The following is a 25209-nucleotide window of genomic DNA, read 5'->3' on the forward strand; positions in this document are numbered from 1 at the left end:
GCGCGAATGAAGTTGTCAATTAAAACAGGCGAGGAGGAAAAAACTAGAGATGAACCATAGATATATTAAGAGATGGACATGGTGCTGTTAGTATCGATACTTAAGCGAGAGAGTATAGTATCCGATACTAACTTTTTGGTATCGATACTTTATTCAGTATCAAGTTTTTTGACAACACTATTCTTACCAGTGGGAAAGTTCTTGATGATATATCTTTGCTAATCACGTCCGTAACATGTATACAGCTCTGAGCACAGATATATAGAAGGTAGATGAACCACTCAAGAAAAAACAATGTTCAGCTCCATCACAGTATGAAAAAATGCGTGGCGGCCCCCCAGGCCTATAAAGCACTGGGGAAACCCGAACCCACCAGTTGAGAATTACTGCTCTAAACAACTGACAGTCTGTAGTAGGTCTCCATCTACTACACCACATATATTAACAAAACATATTTTTCTGTTTTTTGATGAATTGTCATTATTGACATGATTATTATTTATCATTAACTTATTCAGATATCATTCTCCTACATGAAAACAGCAGATCATCAGTATTAAGTCCCTCTCTAACTACTACAGATGAGATGGTAAGAAAACACTGTTAATTGGTTTTTAAATAACTTTTATTTGTAATAATCATAAAAAATAAAATAACTTATTATTGACTTCTTTAACAGTTACTGTAATAGCCTGAAAACAACCAACAGTCTGTATTATATCTCTCTATCCACTACAATAATAATAATAATTAAAAAAACACTTTCTGATGCTTTTTATTGATTAAATAACCTTAAATACTGTCATTAATCAGCAATTACTTATTTTTTTTAAAATCACTCTCGTAGCATAAAAATAACTGACAGTCTTTATTAGGTCACATCTACACACACCTCTACTATACCAAATATATTTAGAAAAACACTAAAATATGATAATAATAATAATAATAATAATTAATCAACTAAAAATATAACTTCTTTCATTTAAAAATGATCGTGTTGATGTTTTGAACCCAGTATATCGTATGGTATTCTGCAAATTAAATATGATTAAAAATTTGATTTGTAGTAATTAAATGATAAAAGAAGTAAAGGAAACATCTCATTTTCTATATTCATAAAAAGATTATTTGAAAAGATTTTTAGCTTGTGCTAGTAAGATGATTATTATCATTATGCAGATCTATCCTAGAATTTAATGTAACTAGAGACAGACCTGATAAAGGTAGTTTATGGTTTTCAGGTTAATAGTGACCTTTGAATAATTTATTGGTAATAATTACATTATTAATTAGTGATGCACTAAAAATCTGACCAAACATGATGTTATAAAGACGTGAGTAAACGACGCAGTCAGTGCACGCTTGTCTAGAAACAGACCAACTTGTCTGTGGACTCGTGGAGCGTCTGTATTTAATACATGTGAGCACTACAGAGTTGATGGAGCAGTAAGTGTGTTTTATGTGTGTGTGTCACTTAGACACTGTAGTTACATGTAGCCCTCCATTAACACAGACCTTTAATACATCACAACTGTACTTGGTCCACGTTATAAACATCATTACTCTGATAGAATTAAACGGTGTAATCACAGCTTCAATGCATTTTGTGTTTTAATTAGGGCTGCACCATTTTCACAAAAAACCTAATTGCGATTTTTCTGACAGATATTGTGATTTCGATTTGATTGTACAATTTTTAAAAATATTTCATACACTTAAAATGCATATGCATTTTTTTTTTTCCAAATTCTGTTTTCCACATCAATTTTTTAAAATTCCGGTTTTTTTTTAGAAATATTAATGAATTATTTCAGAAAGTATTAGTTTTTAACTCATGTAAGGAAACAAGATTCTTACTAGGACTAGATGTTACAAATCCCTAATATTCAGCACGACAATTGGGGTACTCGGGTGGGGTGACAATTTAGTAAAGATCCCAGGGCGCCACCCCTACAACGCATCGTCAGTTGTGTGCCCCGACTTCAATGGGTGTTTCGGCCACTTAACACAATACACCCTCTGCTGAGGTTGGCCCACCACAGGCTGATCAAACCTGGGTGTGCCACTACTTAGTAGCGCAGGCGGCGGCCCCCTCCACCTCTGGCTGCCCTACTAATCCCTCCAATTTTAATTACACCTCAACACACCACCCCCCGGAGGGTGGGACCACCACTTCCACCCTCCGGAGCTATTGCACCACATACACATATATACACACAGGCTGGATGGGGAGCACCGCTCCCCTCCATCCACCCTTTTTTAATAGCAGTTCATACATTCACTAAACACATACATTCACTCAGGGGATAGGGAAGTGCCTCTCCATTGGGGAATGGTTGTCGTCCCTGGGGCGCTGCTCTCGGTGCTGCTTCCGTTCCGGGTCCTTCTAGCCTGGGGTCCGGACCCTGCTGGCTCTGGGCCCACCGGCGGGCGCCTGCCGGCTGCCCGTTCCGCGCGGCTCTGGCCGTCTGATGGGTGGGGGCCTCGGCTCCTCTGCTGGGGTCTCGGGCGGGGGGCTCTCTGGGCCCTTCCCTCGGGGGGTTGGGTGCTTGGGTGTGGGTGGGTGGGGGGGGGGGCTGGATGCTGGCGCTGGGCCTTGGGGTTGGGGGTTGGGGTCGGTGGGGGGATGCGCTGGGTGCTCGGCTGCTTGGGGCTTCCTCGGGTATGTGTGTGGGGGGCGGTGGCTGCCTCTCGGCCTGGGATCTTGGGGGCATCTGGGGGGTTGCTCGGCCGCGGGGGGGTTGCCTGGGGCTCCCTGGCCCCCGCTCTTTTTGCTGGCCTGGCTGCATCTGCGGGCCCAGGGCAGTTCCTGGGCTTGCAGTAGCGGTTTTTTATTGCACATATACTGGTATATGATGCACTGGCACGCCTTGGGATGTTCGATAAAACTCATACTGGGCTTAACTTTAGACACGTTAATCCCAAATACCTGCTTTAGGTACTACCATTCACTCATTCCCCCTGTTCACAGCCACCACCAATATAGCTAAGCTTCACACTTTTCACTATACTGGCTGGATTACACAACATAATAAGCACAATATATTCTACAACCTCACATCTCACCCTCACTGCAAAACAGTCTATTCTTCCCCACCTTTTCTATTTCCCGCCTTGAGTCTCTCCTCCCTGCTCCCTTTCCCCTCCCCTCCCCCATCCACTTAGGTGTAACACTGCTCTCCCTTTTTATATCCTCCTTATAATAAAAGATTTCTTACCCTTCCTTAGGGAGGGCTGGTGATGGTCACAATTAAGCAATAAAATAAATCAATGCATTTTATTGCAATAACAAAATATGCATTGCTGTCTCATAATGATTGCACTTCCTGTAGTGTAAGTAAAAAAAAAAAAATATTGTTATATGTCCTGAGCTTATCATTTTCGAAGAGGTCTTGGAGATGAATAATTCCGCTATCTTCCCATGTTTTTAGATAGAAAGGTGTTTTTCTGTTTCTAAAGTCGGGGTTGGCCAGATTGCTGGACAGCATGATAGTTTTTAATTGAACATTTGTAATGTCCAGGGCTTTCCACCACGCAGTCAGGGTGGAGGCAATCAGTGGGTTTTTAAAGCAGTTATGACGTTTGAGGGTCGCAGTGATAAAAGGGAGATCAGAGAGTTTATATGTTTGCAGTCTAGCTGTTCTATTTCTAGCCAGGTGTTGTGGTATTCTTTTGGTTTTAGCCATTCTGTTAAATATAGAATTTGGTTTGCTAGGTAATTATGCGTGAAATTAGGGGCTTCCAACCCACCCTCGCTTTTATTTTTTTGAAGAGTTGAAAGGCTTATTTTGGGTTTTTTATTCCTAGCATAGAATTTTGTAACTGCAGAATCTAATCTTTTGAACTATTGTGTTGGTGGTTTCAGTGGATCATAGAGAACAGATAGTTTATTTTAGGTAAGATTTTCATTTTAACTGAGGCTATTCTGCCAAGGAGTGAGATGGGGAGATTGTTCCATCGCCGCAGGTCTTCTGTGACTTTATCCAACAGCGGATCCAGGTTCAGTTTAATTAATTCATTTAGGTTTGGTGATATATTTAAGCCTAGATATTTAATTATATTTGTGGGGGAGGAGTATTGTGGGTTTTGGGTTGCTGGGTTCCATGATTTTTTTGTTTAATGGAAGGATTGATGATTTTGACCAGTTAATGGAAAAGTCTGATAGTTTAGAGAAGCTGTTTATTTGTTTAAATACTTCTTCTAATGAGGATTGGGGTTCTTCCAAATAGAGTAAAATATCATCCGCATAAAGATTAATTTTGTGTTCTGAAATGGATGAGTCGATTCCTTTAATAACAGTATTCTGACGTATAGCTGCTGCGAGAGGTTCAACAAATATTGCAAAAAGCAAAGGTAAGAGTGGGCAACCTTGTCTCGTTCCCCTCTGCAGTGTGAAGCTTTGGGATGTTATTTTGTTTGTGGTTACTGAGGCCTTAGGTTTAGAGTATAGGGTGGAGATCCATTGTATGAATGATTCTCCAAAGCCAAATTTCCCAAGGACAGCAAGGAGGAATGACCAGTTGACTCTATCGAATGCTTTTTCTGCGTCTAGTGACAAGATTATTGTTTTCTTTTTAGAGTTCTGTGCCATGTTGATCAAATTAAACAGTCTTCTAACATTGTCTGTGGAGTGTCTATTTTTAATAAATCCTGTCTGGTCTTGGTATATAATTGACTGTACTACTTTCTCTAACCTGGAAGTGAGTGCTTTGGAAATTATTTTTATGTCTGTGTAATAAGTGAGATGGGACGGTAGCTTGAGGGTAACATGGGGTTTTTGTCTGGTTTAAGTAATAATTTAATGTTTGCTGTATTCATGTGACCTCCTACATAACCTTTATTTTAAATCTCTGTTACTACTCTGAAAAAGAGCGGAGCCAGCATTGATCAGAAATGTTTTAGGAATTCAGCAGGGAACCCATCTGGACCTGGTGCTTTGCCTGTTGACATGCTATCCAAAGCATTTTGTAGTTCTTGTAAGGTTAATGGTGAGTCTGAGGTGGTTCTGATCCATGGTGAGATGTGGTAGGTTTAAGTTATTGAGGAAGGTTTTCATATCTTCAGGGTCAGGGTTTAAGTTTGATGAGTATAGGTTTTAATAGTAATGATAGTCATGAAAAACCTTATTAATGTTCTGAGGTAAGTTTAAAGTTTGACCTGAATTATCAGAAATTGCCGCTATGAAATAGTTTTCTTTGTTGTGTTTAAGCTGATTTGCTAAATATTTGCCTGATTTATTATTGTAGTCAAAGTTTTTGTACCGTAATTGCTGTAAAATAAAATCAGTTTTTTAGACAAAATGATGTCCAGATTAAGTTTTGTATTTTGGAGTTTTTTCCATAAATGTTCAGACGGGTTAGCTGCGTATTCTTCCGTAAGTTTCTTAATTTTTTCTTCAATGGTTTTTTCTGCTATCTGTTCCTGTTTTTTCTTATAAGAAGAGTATGATATAATCTTCCCTCTGATGACAGCCTTGCCGGTTTCCCAGAGTAAGGACGGTGACACTTCCAGAGAATCATTTGTTAATAGAAAGTCCTCCCATTCTTTTCTATCATTTTACCAAATTCAGTGTCATTAAGTAATGAAGTATTAAAGCGCCACAGAGAGGATCATTTCTGATTAGAGTCACACTTCAGGGTGAGGGATATCGGGGAATGATCGCTAATGATTATAGGATGTATTTTAGAGGAAATCTTATGTGCGATGGATTTATTTGAGAGAAAAAAATCAATTCGGGAGAAGGATTTATTTATAAATGATCCTGATGACATAATTCCAGACCGTAATTACACAAAAATAAATGTGCAAACATCACGTGTAAGAAGTGTTATTTCACCACTAGGGGTCAAAATATTTTACAGTATCAGAAGTTATTAATAATCTATGATGTTTCAGACTCTATAATCCCTGGTATTGATGGTCTAGTCCTCAACTTCAGAACAACTTTATCCAGATCTTCTGTAGCTCTGATGAGATGTTTAAACACTCTGAGCAAGTGAAGCTGATTAAAGCTGAGTCATGTTTTCATAGAGCGATGCAGCGCTATGAGAAACAGACAGAGCTTCACAGACATGTTAAAGTTAAACAGACACTGGTTGCTCTGATTTAGTAGTCAATGATGTAGTTTTTGCCTGGTTAGACGGTGTTTAGGTGGTGTTTGAACCGACTACAAAGAGAGTTGGAAGGACATTTCCGCATAAAAAAAAAAAACATCCTTTCCCTCACGGTGATGGCATTTAAACCCGATTCTGTCCATTTCCGCGTTCACCTTAGGTCAGGCGTAGGTGTAGTTCTACAATTAGACACTAGATGGAGCCCCAACATGTGTTGGGTCTAAGCTCCTGCTTCTACTACTTTGACTGAAAATTGTCTTCAGATTTATTGAATTATTATGTTTATTTTAAGCTCCTAAAAGCAAGTATTTAATTTGGAATATAGGCCATGTTAAAGTACACAGGCTGATTACATGTTTATATGTATTTTGACCCAAATGTAAGTAAACTCTACAGCCAAAGTGTTTGGCTTTACCAATTTGTTTGTTTAGTGACATCTTAGTCAAAATACATTAAGGTACTATTTGATCCAATTGATATATATATATATTTCATAGTGTAATTTAGGTTAAAACGATGAAGAATAAAATAACAGACATGTTAAGAATAATAAATATTGGTTAAGTTTATAAATAAGTTTATATAAATACTAAAATTGATAAATACGTTTATGAGTAAAATACATTGTTAAAAAGTTAGACTTTAATTAAAATGAGTAACATTTGTACGCCAAAGCACTAAGTTTTATATTTTATTTTGTTTGGTGTATTTTTCTGTAAAGTATGTTTTTTGGAGTCATGTGTATTTGAAAAAAAATAGGCCAAGATTCACGGCTCTGCCCTGTAAAGACCGTAAAAGTTAGCAAAAATCCATGGATCACTTTTGGTGTCCCACTTCTCTAGATGATCTGCAGTGACTTTGAACCCTGTCAGTGAAACGCCCTAGGAAAAGTGTGCTATAATAGGACATTTGTCTCATTAAATTCTCTTCACTATGTAACATGTACGTACGCTATCTTACATTTAGGTACAAGGGTTATACAAACAGATAGCGATGCAATTATTATTATTTAGGCTAGAGTCAGAAGCCTAGATTTAACTCAAGGAGCGGAGAGTAAATACACTGAACACAGTTCTGATTTTTGGTGATACCTTATATTGTGATATTTAAATTGAATGAACCAACATTAGTTGGTTTATTCAAGTTGTTTCTGTATATCAGCCAATTGTAGAGTGAGTTGCTGTGTGATGATAGTGAGTGCAGCAACGTCACCTTTTACTGCATTTTCAGTGTAAGCATACTGCGCGTGGGTTGCAGCTTTGGGTCGTGATGAGCCGAGATGTTGCTTCATGCGGATGGTTTTTGCAGCCTCACGATCTTCCTCGGTTCGCAGAAGAAGCAGGAATTCAGCAAACGATGGAGGATTGTGTTTCCGTTGTTTCAACTGAAGTTCTATAATAAGAGAATTGTCCCAACAGCCACGGCAGAATTGGGTCAATAGATGTCGGTCAAAGTCCTTGGTTAAAACTCTGCCTCGTTTCACAGTCTGATTTAGTGCCACCTGCAGACGTTGTAAATAGTGGGATGACCTCTCTCCAGCATCTTGGAATGTGTCCATAAACTTGGCGTATAGCTCATCCCCATCCTGAACCGTGCCATATGCTGAGTCAAGTGTCTGCAGATACACTATTGGATGAACATCAGGTCTCAGGTGCTTAACTATGTCAGCAGCAGGTGGTAAACTGTCAAAGATCTTACGTGACCGTTGCAGATCAGACACGGCAGGGTCTTTCAGTAGTAGCTCAACTCCTGAACGCCATGTATCATAGTCTGACTCAGTTTGCGGTCTGTGCGATCTTCCAGAGAAGGCTCTGAGATGCTGTGTGGAATGCATAGTGCTGTCATTATTCTTGACAATGTGCTCGACCACATAGCGTTGAACTTCAGGTGGGTTGAGATTGGCGTGTGACATGGCAGCAAAAGAGGGTCTTGAGGCATGTTGGGCTGGGGGATCTGGCTGGATCCTCGGCTGCGGCTCTGTGTTCTGGTCTGAAGGAGCATGATAGCCTGATTGACCAGAAGTGGCAGCGGTGGAGTCTGCAGGTTGATAATGGCAGCAGGCAGTGACTCACTCTTACTGTCCTCTGAAAAAGATCCAACATCAGTGACAGTGGGGTGGAGCTGGGTGACTGACTGACCAAGCAAAGACATCACCCCATTAAGTACAACCGCAAAATCTTGGCCGGTCAAACTTTTTGCAATTCACACAGATAGTTTTTAGTTTCCAACTTCCCTACCTCATGCGCGTAGACTATAGATAAGTCCAGGATTTTATAGGTAACCTCGCCATCGTTACACACATACGTATAGGGTAGATGTGGACGTACAGCACTCAACGCAGCGCCCTGACTATATTCTACAACGATTGAATGGTGGAAAGTTGAATCTGGTTCATCAATACGGTCAAATTTTAAAATGGAACCGTATTGCTTTAAAAATTCGATTACTTCATCATCGGTTTCAGTTTTCGTCGCTTCCTTTATCAAAACTGCATTTGGTAACTTAATGCCAAGTTTCTCGAATATGTCCATTTTTCCACAATAAATATATAAATACCAAAAAAATTGTTCAGTTTCCTCCGCTCCTAGCTAGCTCACCACTTATGTAACATGTACGTACGCTATCTTACATTTAGGTACAAGGGTTATACAAACAGATAGCGATGCAATTATTATTATTATTTGGGCTAGAGTCAGAAGCCTAGATTTAACTCAACGAGCGGAGAGTAAATACACTGAACACAGTTCTGATTTTTGGTGATACCTTATATTGTGATATTTAAATTGAATAAACCAACATTAAGACATTTACAACAATAGACATAATACACATGGCCATACATAGAAAAATACAATATATACAGTTTCTTGGGGTCAGTGGGCATTCAATAATTGTGCCATACACATAGTCCATCAATGCCCAACCAGAGTTCCAAGTCCATAGAAGGATAAAGTCCAAGTATTGGAGGGGAATGTATGAGGTTTGTGGGCCCTTTACTGTGTTGTGAAGGGGGAAAAAAACGAGGAAAGAGCGGCTGCACAAAGGAGCCTCCTACCAGCCCGACCAGAGCAGTGGAGGGTCAGTTTGTTCAGTCCAGGCAGAATCTTCAGCTTAGTGCCCAGACTAGGCTCTAGCTCACCATAAACTGGCCAATTCTGTGGTTCAGTCTGTAAATGGCTCTGGTATTCGGCTCCTGCAGCAAACATCTCCGTCGCATGACCCTCTCACTCCTACCGGCATTCAGCAACAGCTGTGTTTAAACAGTGAGTTGGACGCGCTCTCCTGTGACGGTGCGACGTAACGGCGTGACGTAATGCCGTGATGTAGTGTAGTGTAATTAATTAATATTAAAGGGTTTTCCACCCGGGTTACAACTATGTCAGGGGAGCTAACGCACCAATGTCCATTTGTCCACATTGAGCTGGTTTAGGGCTGGGAGTTTAACAAGTGATTCACAAATGTTTGTTTGGTTCCTTCTCTGTGTTTAATCTCTAACTGTTCTACAGGACTCTGGAAGCAAGAACAAAGTGACACCTCAACGTTCTCAGGACCATGAAGCTCAGCCACAACAAAGAAACAAATCTAAGAGAAAAACTTCAGAGCAAAGAGTTCAACAGCAGAGCCAAGCTGGAGTTAAAGCTAAACATACATGTGACCAGTGTGGGAAGAACTTTAGCAGTAAATCAAACCTCACTTTACATCAAAGAATCCATTCTGGAGAAAAACTCTTCATCTGTGACGAGTGTGGAAAAGCTTTTAACCAGAAATCTACCTTAATAAAACACAAAGTCATTCATACTGGAGTTAAAAAGTTTGAATGTGATGAATGTGGAAAGACTTTTAGTCAACCTGGATCCCTCAGTCTACATGTCCTCATTCATCGTGGAATCAAAGCTCACAGATGTGAACAGTGTGGAAAGACTTTTACACATAGATCATCTTTAACTCTGCACATGCAGACTCACTTCAGAACAGAGTTGTATCACTGTGACCACTGTGGGAAAATATATAAACACAAACTAACCCTCACTGAACACCTGAGATCTCACACTGGACATGAAGTGTGTCCCTGTGACCAGTGTGACAAAGTTTTTACAACATATCAAAAGTTAAAACGTCACCAAATCAGCCACTCATCAGAAAGACCTCATAAATGTGACACTTGTGGAAAATATTACAAGAGCAAATCTCACCTTAATCGCCACCAACGAGTTCATGAGAAGAATGTTTTCAGATGTGATGAGTGTGGGAAGACCTTCAGCACTTCATCTGTTCTCCACTCACATCTCTGTGTGGATGGAGACATGGAGCAGGAATCATCTTCAGATCCCAGCGACACACGGATGGTGACGACACCTTCTGGTTCCAGTGTTGGACTGAAGAACCCAGAGATCAGGCTGCACAGGATTCCAACATAAACCTGCTGTCAGCTGGAAAATGGACACCAACAGTTCAGGAAGTTGTTGATCTTTGAAGGTGTGTTCTGAAAGAAAAGATCAATACAATGATCAGTTGGAAAGGAAGCAGGAAGAAGTTTCCCTTTGTTCACTTTCTATACAGGATATACATTCTATAGCTTCTGTATTCATACATGATGTATATGAAGAATAATCCACATTATTATTATTATTATTATTATTATTATTATTATTATTATTATTATTATTATTATACACTAATGACAGATTCTATATCAGGGCTGTCAAACTCATTTTAGTTGAGGGTTCAAATACGGACCAGTTTAGGGTCCAAAGGGCTGCAGATTATAGGAAAAACAGCCTTAGTTTATGAGAGACTTTGCTTTAATTTTCCAAAATGTTGTGGAATAATTTAGGAAAAATTGCATAACTTTCAAAAATTGAGAGTTCCTGCAACAATTTGAGTTTAAAAATAACTCCTATCATGTGATGTCAGCGTTGGAAAACTGTAAGCTCTGCTAATATTGTGGATTTAAGTTAAATGTGTTAGTTTTTTAGAGGAGTTGTGATATCTACCACTTAATTAATTTAGAATTTACACAATAATTCGTGTTTTCTGTCATTTTTACTTTCTCCTGTCGGCCAAATTAGATGCTCTGAAGGGCTGGATTTGGCCCCCAGGCCTTGAGTTTGACACTTATCATATATAAAATTTCTATGTCCATCATGTGTTTATATACAGTACATAATAATCATTAGTCTATAAAACTATTGACATTCTAATAGATGCAATAATCAGGTCCTAACTTCTAGATGAATATACAGGCTGTGTTAATACAGACCATCTTCATCATGTACCTTTGAATCTGTTTCTTTTCTCTGTGTTTATAAAGGATTCATATTTGTAATGAGTTTTAAATGAGTATCTAATACATCACATAATAGTATTTTCTTGATTTTATATGTGATGTGTTTTATATAAAGTATGTTTTTCTACAGTTGAAGTGAATGTGATGAAATGGTTCCTGACAGGGAAACCCTGCCTAAATCCTGTGAATGGATCATGCAGTGTGCTGAATGAATATCAGGGGAAGGGGAGCCCAAAGTGTCCAAACACTCCCATTTTATCACCATATTTACATTTCTATCAACTCTGTGATTACAGCTCATAGATTTATTCTAACTCTGAAATGTTCTTTAATCTGTTCTTTAGCCTGTCCAGCCTTTCTTTAGAACTTACAATGTTCTATGTAACCATGAGAAATCCTAAAGTTCTTCTTAAATCTTCCTTCTGACATAAAGTTTGAATCAATGTAAATGTAATGATATCAAATGTCCAGTGAAGCTTTGTTCCTTTAAATAAAGACGTGTTATTGTCTGTGCTGGATTTCTTTGAACAGAGAAACATGTCAGAGAGAGGGAGAGCTTTTCATTGGATAGCACATAATCCTCCATCAAACACACATGGTTCACATGAGAAGAACATCCACTGGATGGATCTAAGAACAGGAAGTGAAGGTTCCTCTGGAAACTGAGTGTTTAGTGAAGCTGAAGGAGTTTAAAAATAGACTTTTAGAGTAACCACTGCTTTCACATCCAGTCATGATGTCTTTCTGACAAATTCTGATAAAATGAGTCAAACAAGTGCAGAATTCTTTAGTATGAGATTGTTTCTACATTAATAAGGCTTTTTATTTAAATGTAGTGTTGTATCAACATCTGAGACAGTAAAAGAGTTCCTGTTTTGGTTCTAGAAGGATATGAATTATTCCCAATGAACAGCACTGATTAAAAGGGGGTGGAGTCTCCCTGTATGTGGACTCAGAGTGGAGGTGTGTCCAGGTTAATCACATGTCTAAGTGTGTAAATGAATATAATATAAAGTTGTATATACAGAACACCAGGGTGGTGCATTGACACACTGAAGAACACATTAGCTGACATGTTTCATAACTCTGATGATTCAATAAAATACAAAGTGTTTGGAGTGACTTCATTATTAATATTATGAATCCAAACAGACACATAAAGACTTGTGATGTTATACATCCAATGTACAGCTGTGGCCTGTTCTTAGTCATTCTAAAGCCAAGCAGAGTCACATTAGACACTGACACATCCATCATTAACATTTGGACACATTCAGCTGATTGGAAAGTAGATGGAGGATTATTTAGAAGTGATATCAGTGAACAGCTTCCAGTTACAAACCAGAGCTGGGCTTAGATCTATCAATGTGATCATCCAAACAATGTCTATGATGTCTTAACTTTTTTTGTTGATATATTTTGTTAATACATAATTCATGAGTAATATAGTTGTCTTTGTCACATTTTATTTGGCATGAGTAAATAAACTAGTACAGTGACTATTGGAAGTATGTATTCATATAGTTGGAGCTTTAGTAGAGTCATCATTTATGTCCAAATGAGTATGTGTTTGAAGGTTGGATGTACAAAGAGGTGTACTGTACATACTCTGCACTCTCTAGTGTTATAAATGGGTTTATTTGCAGGTGCGAATTAAAATAGCATGTGCGATTTCCCTGGTTTAATTCTATGGGACAAGAACATGATAAATGTGTTTGTTTTTTTTTTTTCTTTACTCATTTTTATATATTTTTTGTTTGGTGTATTTTTCTGTAATGTATGTTTTTTTATGTGTATTTTTGTATAATGGTTATTATTATTATTATTATTATTATTTTTGCCTTTGTAGTGTGATTCTGGAGTCATTTTGTGTATTTTTGTATAAATATTTAGTTTTGTGTATTTTGAGTCATTTTCATATTTTTGTTGTCGTTTGGTGTATTTTTTTGTAATGTATGTTTTTTTGAGTCATTTTGTATATTTTTGTGCATTTCTGTTATCATTTTGTGTAAATATTGTTTAGTTTTTTTGTTTTACGTAGTTATGTGTATTTTTGTATTTCTAAATTTGACATAAAAAGCTACAAGCTCTTCAGGCAGATGTTGCCAAATGTGCTAAAATAACAGATGTTTGCTGATGGCTATGGTGGAGCTTCATCTTCAGCAGCATCTGAAGCGGCCACAGCCCACAGGTGATGATGGTGGAGGTGGTCGTCAGGTGGATGAGGGGAAGGGGAAACAGGAGGAGGAGAGACCCGCGGCCTCCGCAGGTGAGAGTGGAGGGAATCTGAACTACAGCTAAGAAGTGATGAACTGTCGTCTACCTGGGTCAGATATCAATCAAGATTGGGTGTCATTTATTTTTGTTGTGCTTGTTAACTTTAACACAATCAGTCGTTAGAAGTAGGCCATTTTATAATTTAGCTAGCTGTGCATGCTGGGCAAAAAAAAAAAAAAAGATTTATTGAATTTATATATAAAAATATATTTAATTTTTTTTTTTTTTTTGCAAATTTGAGTTAAAAAAAAAAAGATGTATTTTTTTTATTTTTCCCACCACAGTTTTTTGGGACTTTTTTCGCATTTTGTCCTTGTGGGTTACCATAGCGTGATGTGAGCCCGCCCCCTTTTTGTTTACATGTGTTTACTCTTTGAGTAGCTATATGTGTGCCACAGGCATGTTTATTGTTTTATTTACAGGGTCGCTGAGAAGAGTGAACTGTTGAGAAAGTTATTTTGTAGCCTGATGAGGTAAAATATAATGATCAAAAACTCATTATAATGTATCAGATAACATTAGATTAAACTTTACTGTCATTTCACAAAGTACAGTCCAGAGAAAACGTTTTGCATCTAACTTGAGAGAAAAACAAGTAAAGAATAAGAATTAGTGCATCTTAATAAGTCTTAATATATAAGACACTTGGTGGAATAAATATAAGAATGAGGTATTGTTTTTACAAACAGCTGTTTTCTTCCAGCCTTAACCTCTCACTGTCTCTTATATGATGATGTCACTCATTTTTGGGAGCCTGTCATTGTTTCCTCTCAGTAAGTACTGTATAGAATACATGATTCAGCTATTTTTCTAGAGTGAACATATCAATACTGTGATCATCTGATCAAGTCCATCAGGTGTTTATTTCTCACCTTTCTCTGTTTGTCTCCTTACACTTTTTAAAGGTTGCCATGTCTGTGTTACTGCTGTGGAGGTCTAAGGTGACTGTTTATTGATGTGGTGAGTACATAGTCTGTGAAAATATCACTTAATCACAATCTGTAATTTATACATTTTATTATTCATCTCATCTCATGTTCCTCTGTGTCCTGTTTTCAGGATCCCATCATATGTTGTTCATTGTTTGTTCAGTAGGTTCCTCTAAGTAAATACTGTATAGAGTTGATGACTCAACTATTTTCCCACATTTTTCTAGATACCAGTACTGTGATCATATGTCCATCAAGTGTTATTCTTTCTCACATTTCTTTCTTTGTCTCCTTTCACTTTTTAAAGGTTGCCATGTATGAGGAAATATTCTGTGTTGATGTGGTGAATAAATAGTCTATGAAAATATCACTAAATCTGTCATTTATTAATTTTAATATTCATCAATGATCATGTCTCACTTCTATTCCTCTCTGTCCTAATTCCAGGATCCCATTATATGTTGTACATTGTTCAGGAGGTTAACTAGACCAAGCAGCTTTTAGGTTTCTGTTAAGTACTGTATAGAATAACAGGACTGGGAGGATGGTGTAGGTTTAAGTTTATTAGACATGTAGATTTACACCAACAAGACAGTGTATAAGCATTGTTACAAGAAAGTTTGTTTTCATTCATAGGCTTCATTGTCTTTCCATCAATACCTGGTGTGTCTCATCACCTAGTGTCCACCTGGGGGCGGAGCCTGCACTTCAGTCTGCCTTTGGGGGCTTTTTGACCATCATCTGTGTCTCTGAACCAGTGGGTGATGATGAACAGTATCATAACATTAGACACAGGTCCTTTGCACTATGGGAGGACAGTGTCTTTATCTGGACTCCTGCTGTTCTCCTTCCTCAGAGTCACAGCCTCCTCTGTCTGCAGGGCTCAGCTCAGGGGGCGGAGCCTCTGCTGCCTGAGCAGCTGAGATCAGTCTGTTACATGTTCCATGTCCTCTCCTCTATGTAGCGCTGTTTATAAGAGTAGAACATTTATTTTCCTCTATAAACAAGATGGTTCACCGACTTAGTCGTCCTCCTAAGACACTCATCATGTCCCTCATCATCTCTGTTTGCTCTGTCTGAAGCTCTGCAGCGCATCACACACACTTTACCTCTTCCTCAGCAACCACACGTCATGAGTTGTCATCACATTTTGATTGGTTGATGTGTGTTTTTCACCAATAGGGAAGAGGTGTATTTTTTGCTTTCAAACACTTTTGCTTTGTGAGAGAAGGTAGAACGTCCCATTTTTACTCTTCGTTTACACACTGAACGCAACAAAAATGACCAGGAAAAGTGCAGCGTTTTTAATCTATCATAACTATTGTTCTACTTGTTCTATCAAGATCATTTAAAAACTAGTTTATAGTTTTAACAGTTTAAATTAACACTGTGAGGCTGCATCTGGTCGCTCTGCTGTCTTAAATCAGTCATGTGATCAGGATGCGGCGACGCGTCCATCGACTACAGAGGGTTAACTCACTTTTCTGCTCAGACACAGAAATGGAGGTTGGTGAAAGGAAGAAGACACACTGAACCACAAGCCCAGATCCATGTAAAGGTGGACAATAGATTTTCCTCACTGGTGAATGGGAATGAATAAGAGTTCTGTTCTAATGAGAACAACACAAGCTAACAGCATGGTGAAGACTGAGAGAGCTTCAGGAAAACAGAAGCTACATCAGAAAAAGAGGGATCCTCATACGCTGATCATTGGAGATGAATCTGTGAAAAATGTTCAGATGATTATCAACAAAAATGTAAAAGGTTCTTTGTTTACCTGATGACATGGTATCAGACCTGGAAGGAAGAGTTTCCACACGTGAAGAATGTTGTGATTGATTTTAGAATAAATGATATCAGGAAGGAGCAGTCTGAGGTGTTGAAGAAGAATTCTGTTTTTTCTTGTTGGAAATTGTGAGTATTTTGCAGAAAAAAGTGTATATCAGTGGTTCCTTACCTCCAGTTCTCAAAGGAGACATGAACTTCTCTAGAATGTATTCTCTGAATAAGTTAGTGTCTGCTGCTTGTGCTGAACATTCACACATTCCTCTGTGATCAGCACCATGCTTCATTTCCTCTGATAGTTCTGGTCTGTTTGTGATATGTGAAAGCTCACTAGAACTCTGGTATGGAGCAAACAAGTGACTCTGGTCCTCTATAAAATGTGGGTCTAGGTTCACCTCAAGTGAAGCATGATGTGGTTTTTAACCATGTGAGAAAGTAAACAGGACCAAATATAGAACTTTATGTTAAAGAACAATACACACACCTCATAGAGTGTCTCTGCTGGCTGTGAATCCTTGAATTTGGTTGATCAGATGAAATAAGACCCAATAAGCTGTGTTTCTAATGGTTAGATGGTTAACAATAACATAATAACATTTTCATTTACAAACTGCTAAGATCTGGCCAGTATGGGGCTTGAACCCATGACCTTGGCGTTATTAGCACCATGCTCTGACCAGCTGAGCTAACTCACCTATGAAGCTGTAAAATTGTGTAAAAACATGGTTACGAGCAGTGCGTTACTTTTTACAGTAACTTGTACTGTAACGCAATATTTTTTTTAAGAAATAACGCAGTTACCGTTACATTATGCTGCGTTTGTCCGTTACTTTGCTAGCTGCGGTGTACTTCCTGTTTACAGTGGCTCTACATATTTTTGCGGGACGCCGTGCCAACCACGGTAAAACAAGAAGAAGAAGAAGAAGCATTGTCAGCATGTTTCTGTTTACATCACGTGCACCAATCATAGCGAGTCAATGCGAGAGCAGGACGAGCTTCTCAGAGTGGAAATACGCATATTATTTTACTCATTTGTCTCCAAACGATGCATCGGTGAAGCGCTAAGCTAACGCTACATTGGTGGATGTGATGGAAGCCTCTGCACTGAAACAACAGCGTATGGATTTTAATGAACTGTGACTGTTATGAAAAATGCTGTGAATTAGTTTTTCCACATTTATTTTCATAAGCATTTTCAACAGCAGAATGTGCACCTGGAATATGCACAGCTTACTTTACATTACTGTGCTAAGGCTGAAAAAAGACTCTTTTAATTTTGGAGCAGCTGTTTTGTGCTTTATATGCACATCATTTATGGTTGTTTTATGGCAGTTTTTGTAAAGCAGAGTTGGTCATAATGTATTCCTAATGTTAATTCAGATTGATTTCATTTATTTATTTTAGAAGGCTTTTTGTGTTTATGTTGAACATTATTGCTAGTTTTTGTACTTAAACTGTAAGGGAACATTCTAAGGCTAAACACAACTGTTTTATGATGCTGAAGCCACTTTAATTTTTAATAATATTCAGGTTGTTTTGTGTGTTATTTATTTCACAATTCCTTGTAATATTTACAGTTTCTGCTGGTCTCAGATAAATAAACTGGTATTGAAAGAATACTTAGTGTTTCAGTCAGATTGGTGTTTGTAAAGATTAATACTGAGCAGAGTTTAGTTCTGTTAATGTAAATGATTATAAACTGTAGGGTTGGATACAGTAACATTTCATTTATCAGAGGTTTTTATACAAAACAATGTTAATACAGGGGCACAGTTGATCAACAGTGGATTATTATATTATTACAGCACTAATATGAAGCTGTACGGACACAAATGACCCAAAATAAATAATAAATTCTTTCATTCTAAGTAACTCAAAAGTTACTTTTTGCAGTAACACATTACTTATTTCAGTAACTCACACAACACTGGTTACGAGTTAAAGCGCTTACGGTTCAAAACACCTAGAAAGTGGTGAGTAGACAATTAAAGCATGATATAACAACTGTAGCACAACTAGCATGTGGTTAAGATACATGGGTGTTTGTTGAGAGCTGATTGAACAAAGGCTATTGATTGGTAGCCTTTCAAATTGGTCAAAAAATAAAAATAAAGATTTGATGACGGAGTTGGAATTCCCTCATAACTGAGGACCAAAATAAGACCACACACTATCATAACTGTTGACATTAAGATGGAACTGTAAGAGAAAAAAGTTACACCATGAGATGGATTTTTAGAGCCCCGCCCCCAAAACTTAAAAAAAAGTGATGCCCAGTTGTACATGTAAGTGGTGTAGTGTATATCTGCCATGTGAAAGATCGTCTATGCTGTTACACACAGGGCCTCATAGCTCAGAGGTTAGAGCACTGGTCTTGTAAACCAGGGGTTGTGAGTTCAATTCTCACTGAGGCCTTCTCTGGTCTGTGGAGTGTATCACTAGTTGTGATTCTGTTTATTCTAAGAACAAAAGCTTGGTTTTAATATAGATTTAAGCTTATTTCAAAATGAGTCAACTTGTATCAAGAAACAGTTTAATCATTTTTCATTAATACTGAGTCAGTTTTTACTTAGATTAGTTATTTTCTTCTTGTTCCAAAGCTTTCATTTGCAAAATTAGAAAAAATAAAATAAAAAAAAATAAAAAATAATAATAATTTGTTTATAGTCAGTATATTTCACTTATTATTGTGCTGGAGGAAGTTTGATTTCAAGTAATTTAATCTAATAATCATCCATTTCTGCTTATTTTAACGCTTTAGAATATTTATCAGGACCTTCTTATTTTAAAATTTAACATATATCTTCAATATTTCTTGTTTAGTAAATTTAACTTGCTGCATCCTGATTAGCAATCATTTATTAGCTTTAGGTTTGGACCAGACGTGGGCCACATAATACTCAGTCTAGTATTGGTCACACCCAAAAGTATCACTCAAAATACATACAGTATATACAGAACTGTACATAGAACTGTACCATGGTTCCCCAGTTTAGCACTAAATTATAATTTTTATAGATTTTTCATGGCAATTACTATTACAATGTAAATTATCTGAACTCATTTCTAATGTAATTACAATTACAACAGCAACATATTTTTTAAATTACAATTATACCATCATTTTAATTCATGATCACTAGGGATGTAACGATTAATCGTAAGGCAGTTAAAAATCGATTCATAGGTATCACAGTTTACATCGATGCTCTGAAAAATTAATCGCAGTACTTTTTTTAAACAGCAGAGGCCGCTATCTATTTATCCTTGCAGAGGTGTTGGCGGCGGGCAGAATCTGCTACTACTTTCTTTCTGGCCGCCTTCTACTCTTAAATATGTTAATAAATGATTCATTACCCCTTTAGCACCAAAAGAATATCTGTAATATTACGTGAATATCTATAAAAGTCACGTTTTTCTATTAGCTCTGTCTGCTAGCATAGCATCTCTTCTTCACCAGTAAATTAGCTGCATGCCAACCGACCACTGGGTTACCAGCGCCCTCTGCTGGTCCAAACAAATCTGACTTAAGAGACAGTGCAGAGTGTTTTTTTTTTTAAGTCCAATTGTTAAGGCACAAAATACATTTTCAGTTGCACTTTTTTTTTAAAAAAAAGAACTATTATGTAGTTTTGCATTGTTTACTAGAGAACCAGAATTTAAATGAATAGGCTTCTTCTTCATTTGTATTATTCCTTTATTTATTTCATTCAAGATTTATTTTTAGTTCAATTGCATTGTTTTGAATAGTTTATCAATGGATTCTTTTAACAATCAAAATTAAAAGGAAAATAGTACAGTATTTTCTAGTTTTTTTCCCCCCAAAAAATAAAGGAATATTTTTTAGTCGTCATTTGTCTACAGTCCCATTTTGTAAAATAAATCGTGAGAGAATCGTATCGTGAACTCAGTATCATGAACTCAGTATTATAAAAATGACAAAAACCAAAAATCACCCAAAATCAAAAGTAAGGCTATAGCAAGGCATTTTTTTTTTTGAAAATTGAGTTAGAACCATCATTAGACCCTAAAAACTATGGCAAATATAATGCACACACGTAAACTGTGCTAAGAAAGCAGTAAGGCCCAAAAAATTGCGGAAAACAAAAATCACCCAAAATCAAAAGTAAGGCTAAATCAAGGCATTTTTTTTCAAAAATTTCAAAAAAAAAAAATTGAGTTAGGACCATCATTAGAGCCTAAAAACTACTGCAAATATAATGCACATACTTAAACAAGGCTAAGAAAGCAGTAAGGCACAAAAAATGACAAAAAACAAAAATCAAAAATCAAAAGCAAGGCATATTTTTTCAAAAATTTAAAAAAAAAAAAATTGAGTTAGGACCATCATTAGAGCCTAAAAACTACTGCAAATATAATGCACATACTTAAACTAGGCTTAGAAAGCAGTAAGGCACAAAAAATGACAAAAACTAAAAATCACCCAAAATCAGAAGACTATAGCGAGGCATATTTTTTCAAAAAAATTAAAAAAAATAAAAAATTAGTTAGGACCATCATTAGATATCAAAACACAACAACATAGGTTTTAAACAGTAAAGATAATAAAGTGCTTTTCTGTATCACAGATTACGTGGATCAGCTCCTAGACCTCCTATTTGAAAAGGTCTTGGAGGACTCCGCCCCAGCTGATGTCAATCCCCGTCCCTGTAGATCTGTCTGCTCAGTTTGACAGACCTGAGAAGCAGCAGGTGGTTGGCAGATATGTGTCCAGGTTCAGTCAAGGGCAGGTCTGAACCCCACATAATGTCCTTGGTCGTCTGGGAACTCAGTTCTTATTCTTAGGACAACACAAGCAGGGAGAGGAACCCAAAAAGCCCAACACCAGCTCACAAAGCTTCTATATGCCAAGTACCTAGAACCACTGAAAACACAACATATTGTGTAAAAATGTGTTTTGGATGACTTGTGTGTGTCATCAACAATAAAAGTTTCATGTTTATACATTGATTTGTGTGATTTCAGTCTTTCATTTCAAACATATTATCTCCATAGCTGTAGAGGTCCATAGTGTGCTCTATATACTGTATATATAATGAATGCATTCTGCAGGTAGAACACATTCAGACACACTACTACCAGACCTGGATGATCCACCATACAAGCAGGTGTCTTTAGAAGCTGATGTATTCTTCTTGTAACATATATAAAATGAAAAGATAAGTGAGCCAGGCTAGCAGATAATAATCATTACTATTTCATTAACTAATGATTGACATTAGCTGTGGTATCTCCCTGGAGAAGATGTTTTCTGGCTCTGTTGCCATGGTTACACAGATTCCACAAGTGCACCTATGCAAAGAAAGTGAATGAACATTTGAAAACACTGCCAGTGCAGTTTCATTTGGCTGTTTTTAACATCAATGTGTTTAACCATAAAGGCAGTCGACCACCAGAGAACGCTTTAACCTTTGTCTGTGTTAGTGTCAGCACCGACTAGTTTTTAGTTTTTAAATACATAAAAGAGTCACATTCATGTGTTTATTGATCAAGGCTTTTTGACTTTGTCAGGAACCTCTATTTCAACAAATAAAATTAAAATAATAAAAAATAATAAGATTATAAATCAATAATTAGAGCCAAAACTGAAATGATAAGTGCACTGTCAGCTGACACACTGACAGACAGCTCCTCTCCTAACCAGCCCTGCTTCAACATCAACCACAACAACCACTAATGTCCAGTGACCCCAGAGACATATACATATATATATATATATATATATATATATATATATAGTAAAATACATCAATGTCTTAACAAAACATTTGTCTGGTGTAAAAAAAATGCAACTTTTACCATATTTGCAATTTTTTAACAAGATTCTTTCACTGTCACTGATGTTTCCATGCAGGAAAATAGCAACAAAATATGAAATGAGATCAAATTGTTGGTTATCTTTTACTGAGGCCAAAATGTTTGATAATTCCAGGGGATATATTGGGGGATTTACCATACTGTTACAGATTGGCACAAAGTGCACAGCCATGTCCAGCTCATCATGTCAATCAGGGAGATCTGCTGCACCTGTAGAGTTGAGCACGACTGTGAGTTGTTGACAATCAGCTGGACTGGACTATATAAGGAGGATTTTCACTCTTCATTCAGTTGATTTTATTTACTACTCAAACCATGACTCAGCAACAACAGTATGCATCTAAACTAATGTGTACACTACACATTAATATTATTTATTATCCAGTTTTTATTGTAGTGTTTTTAAGTGGCCTGAAAGGCACTTTTTAAATAAAAGTAATTATTATTGATTACATTAATGGGGTCAGAGGGTGGAGCTTAAAACCACAAAACCAAGAGTGTCAAACTTATCAGAAATCATTCATTTAGGTTTAGGTTGTAAAAGGAGAGATACAGATAAATATTTTATATGTCTGGCCCTGATGTGAAATGAGGTTGACACCCCTGGTTTAATAAAAACGATTCTCACTATGCAACAAATTGAGGACGACGACCAGGGTTGGTCCACTACAGAGTTGATGGACATCCAGGGTTGGTCCACTACAGAGTTGATGGACATCCAGGGTTGGTCCACTACAGAGTTGATGGACAGTGCTGCTGCTGCACCAATGTCATCTACTCACTCTCATGCTGCGTTCAATGACCCTCTGAACTCTGCATTTTGGGTTTGAAACTCTGACTTCAGTGTAGCAGACGCAGCACGTCCAAAATATCTCTCAAACATGGCTTAAAGGAATAATATTAACAATAAAGGTAATACTGTTTATGTGTTTAAAACTGTATTTATTCAGAAAAGTCATTTTTTGTATTTGTCCAACAAAGCAAGGCAACAATATGGAACACATTTATTCAAGTAAGGCACCAAAACATGGAAAAATGGCACAAATTAAAATAATAAAAATGAGTATTAAAATAAAAGGCTTTATAATTGCATTTTAAAATCATGAAAACAGCTCAATTATAATGGAAATGATATAACAGTGTTTTTCAACCTTGGGGTCGTGATTCCATTTAGGGTCACCTGAAATGTCTAGTTGTTGATTAAAAAAACAAATAATACATTTTCAAATGATTGTTCTTTTTTAAATTAAAACACAACCCAGACACGTCTCACCTGTGAGGGATGCGGGGGATGTGACACCCACACTTTTATGAAAACAAAAGTGAATCCCCCTCACTTTTTACAGAGGGATTCATTTTTGAAAACAGATTGGTTCAGTTAGATTGATTGAATGGTGATCAAGTCAATCACTTGATGCTGTTCTGAGAAGATAAACAAAGAGTTCACAGTGATGAGTATGTGACAAAAAATGAGTAAGGTGGTAAAGAATGGTCCAAAAGTGGCAAAAACTTGGCAAAAAATTAATAAAAAGTGACTAAAATGGGACAAAAGCAGTCAAGAGTGGCAAAAAAAGAGAAATGACATTAAAGGAAACAGGTGTTATGTAATGGCAAAAGGAAGGTAAATCTGAAAAAACTAAAAAGTATCAACATTTTGGGAAAAGGGACAAAAATGGGACAAAGGAAGTTGCAAAATGTCCAAAGAAAAAGGTAAAAAGGTTTGACCTTTTGACCTTCCCAACTAGTCCGTAGTTTAATCTGATTGGATTTCATCCCAGATGTCACCATGTAACCATTCCATTCCAATCACCATTTGTTGTTGTCCATTCAATTCCAAAGTCAACAATATTTACAGGTTCTCACAGTTTTCCTGGTGCTATTATCACATGATTGCAGTCATTTTTAATTTTAAACTGTTGAAAAACTCAAAATTCTTACAAAATCCTTCCATTTTCCTCAAAATATGACATGTTTCCCTTAATTAAATAGAAATTGATGACAAAATGTATGAAATATAAAGTGTAGATCCTGTTAGGACTGATATTTATCACTTATTGCTTGGATGTAGTCACTTTCTTACATATTTTGTATTTCTTGTCTACGTAGAAGTGCAAACGGACACAATAATGTTAAAATGAATCGTTTTCCTGTGTAAAATCTATGACCCACTTAAGATATGTGGCCCGTTAACTAAAATGAGTTTGACACCCCTGCTTTAGAGCATCTAGTTCAGCCCACATTAAAACATGAGTAAATACAGATTAAATCAAACAACACAATATTTGCAGGGTTTACAGTTTCACCATCATTATTTCACTTTTAATCACAATTTGTTGAAAGATTTCTCAGTTTTTCCAAAATTTGGCAATTATCCTCAAAATATTTCACCAATATTATGAATGTAAATAAAAATTAGTCACAAAATCCAGTAAATGTAAAGTGAAGATCCTGCAGGAACTGATATCTGTTAATTATTGCTTGAATATCTGTGCCTTCCATACTTTACATATTATTTAAACATAGAAGTATAAACTTAGACACATTAATGATGTGTTACGGCAGAATTTACGGTTGACCTCATTTGAGACATGATTCATTGCTCTGGTTGAATGATGGAATCCAGGAGAAGCATTGATGATTTTATATAAAAATGTTTATTCTAAACTAAGAAAAAAAGTACAAAATGGAACAAAGTGAAACAAAATTAGCGTCCGTCCAGGCGGACGTCCGAAGGAAGTGCCGCGCCCCGCCCCGACAGTTTCAAAGCTTAAGCTTTTTATACAGATAAGAAAAGGTCCCAACAGTGAGAGACAAAAGGGAGGGAGTCAGATGCCCATAGTGGCAATGTTGGAGGATGATGAAGATGTTATGAGAAGGTTTGGCTCCAGTCTTTATCTGTCTTGATAAGTGTGTACGTCAGTGTATGTCCTTGGCAGAGACTGTGCTGCACTGAGAATAATACGATCTGTACTGTTTA

General features: G+C 37.0%; 1 long non-coding RNA gene and 1 other non-coding gene across 2 annotated transcripts in view; both read left to right on the plus strand.

Moving 5' to 3' along the window:
• The window catches only part of LOC114458373 (uncharacterized), a 159042-nt gene that overhangs the window by 59599 nt on the left and 74234 nt on the right, over positions 1–25209 (plus strand). The gene's annotated exons all lie outside the window — the stretch shown is intronic.
• On the plus strand, positions 18737–18809 carry trnat-ugu (transfer RNA threonine (anticodon UGU)). The gene has a single exon. It is a non-coding gene; the product is annotated as a tRNA-Thr (tRNA).

Source organism: Gouania willdenowi, unplaced genomic scaffold (genome assembly GCF_900634775.1).
Source record: "Gouania willdenowi unplaced genomic scaffold, fGouWil2.1 scaffold_10_arrow_ctg1, whole genome shotgun sequence".
NCBI classification, from domain to species: Eukaryota; Metazoa; Chordata; class Actinopteri; order Blenniiformes; family Gobiesocidae; genus Gouania; species Gouania willdenowi.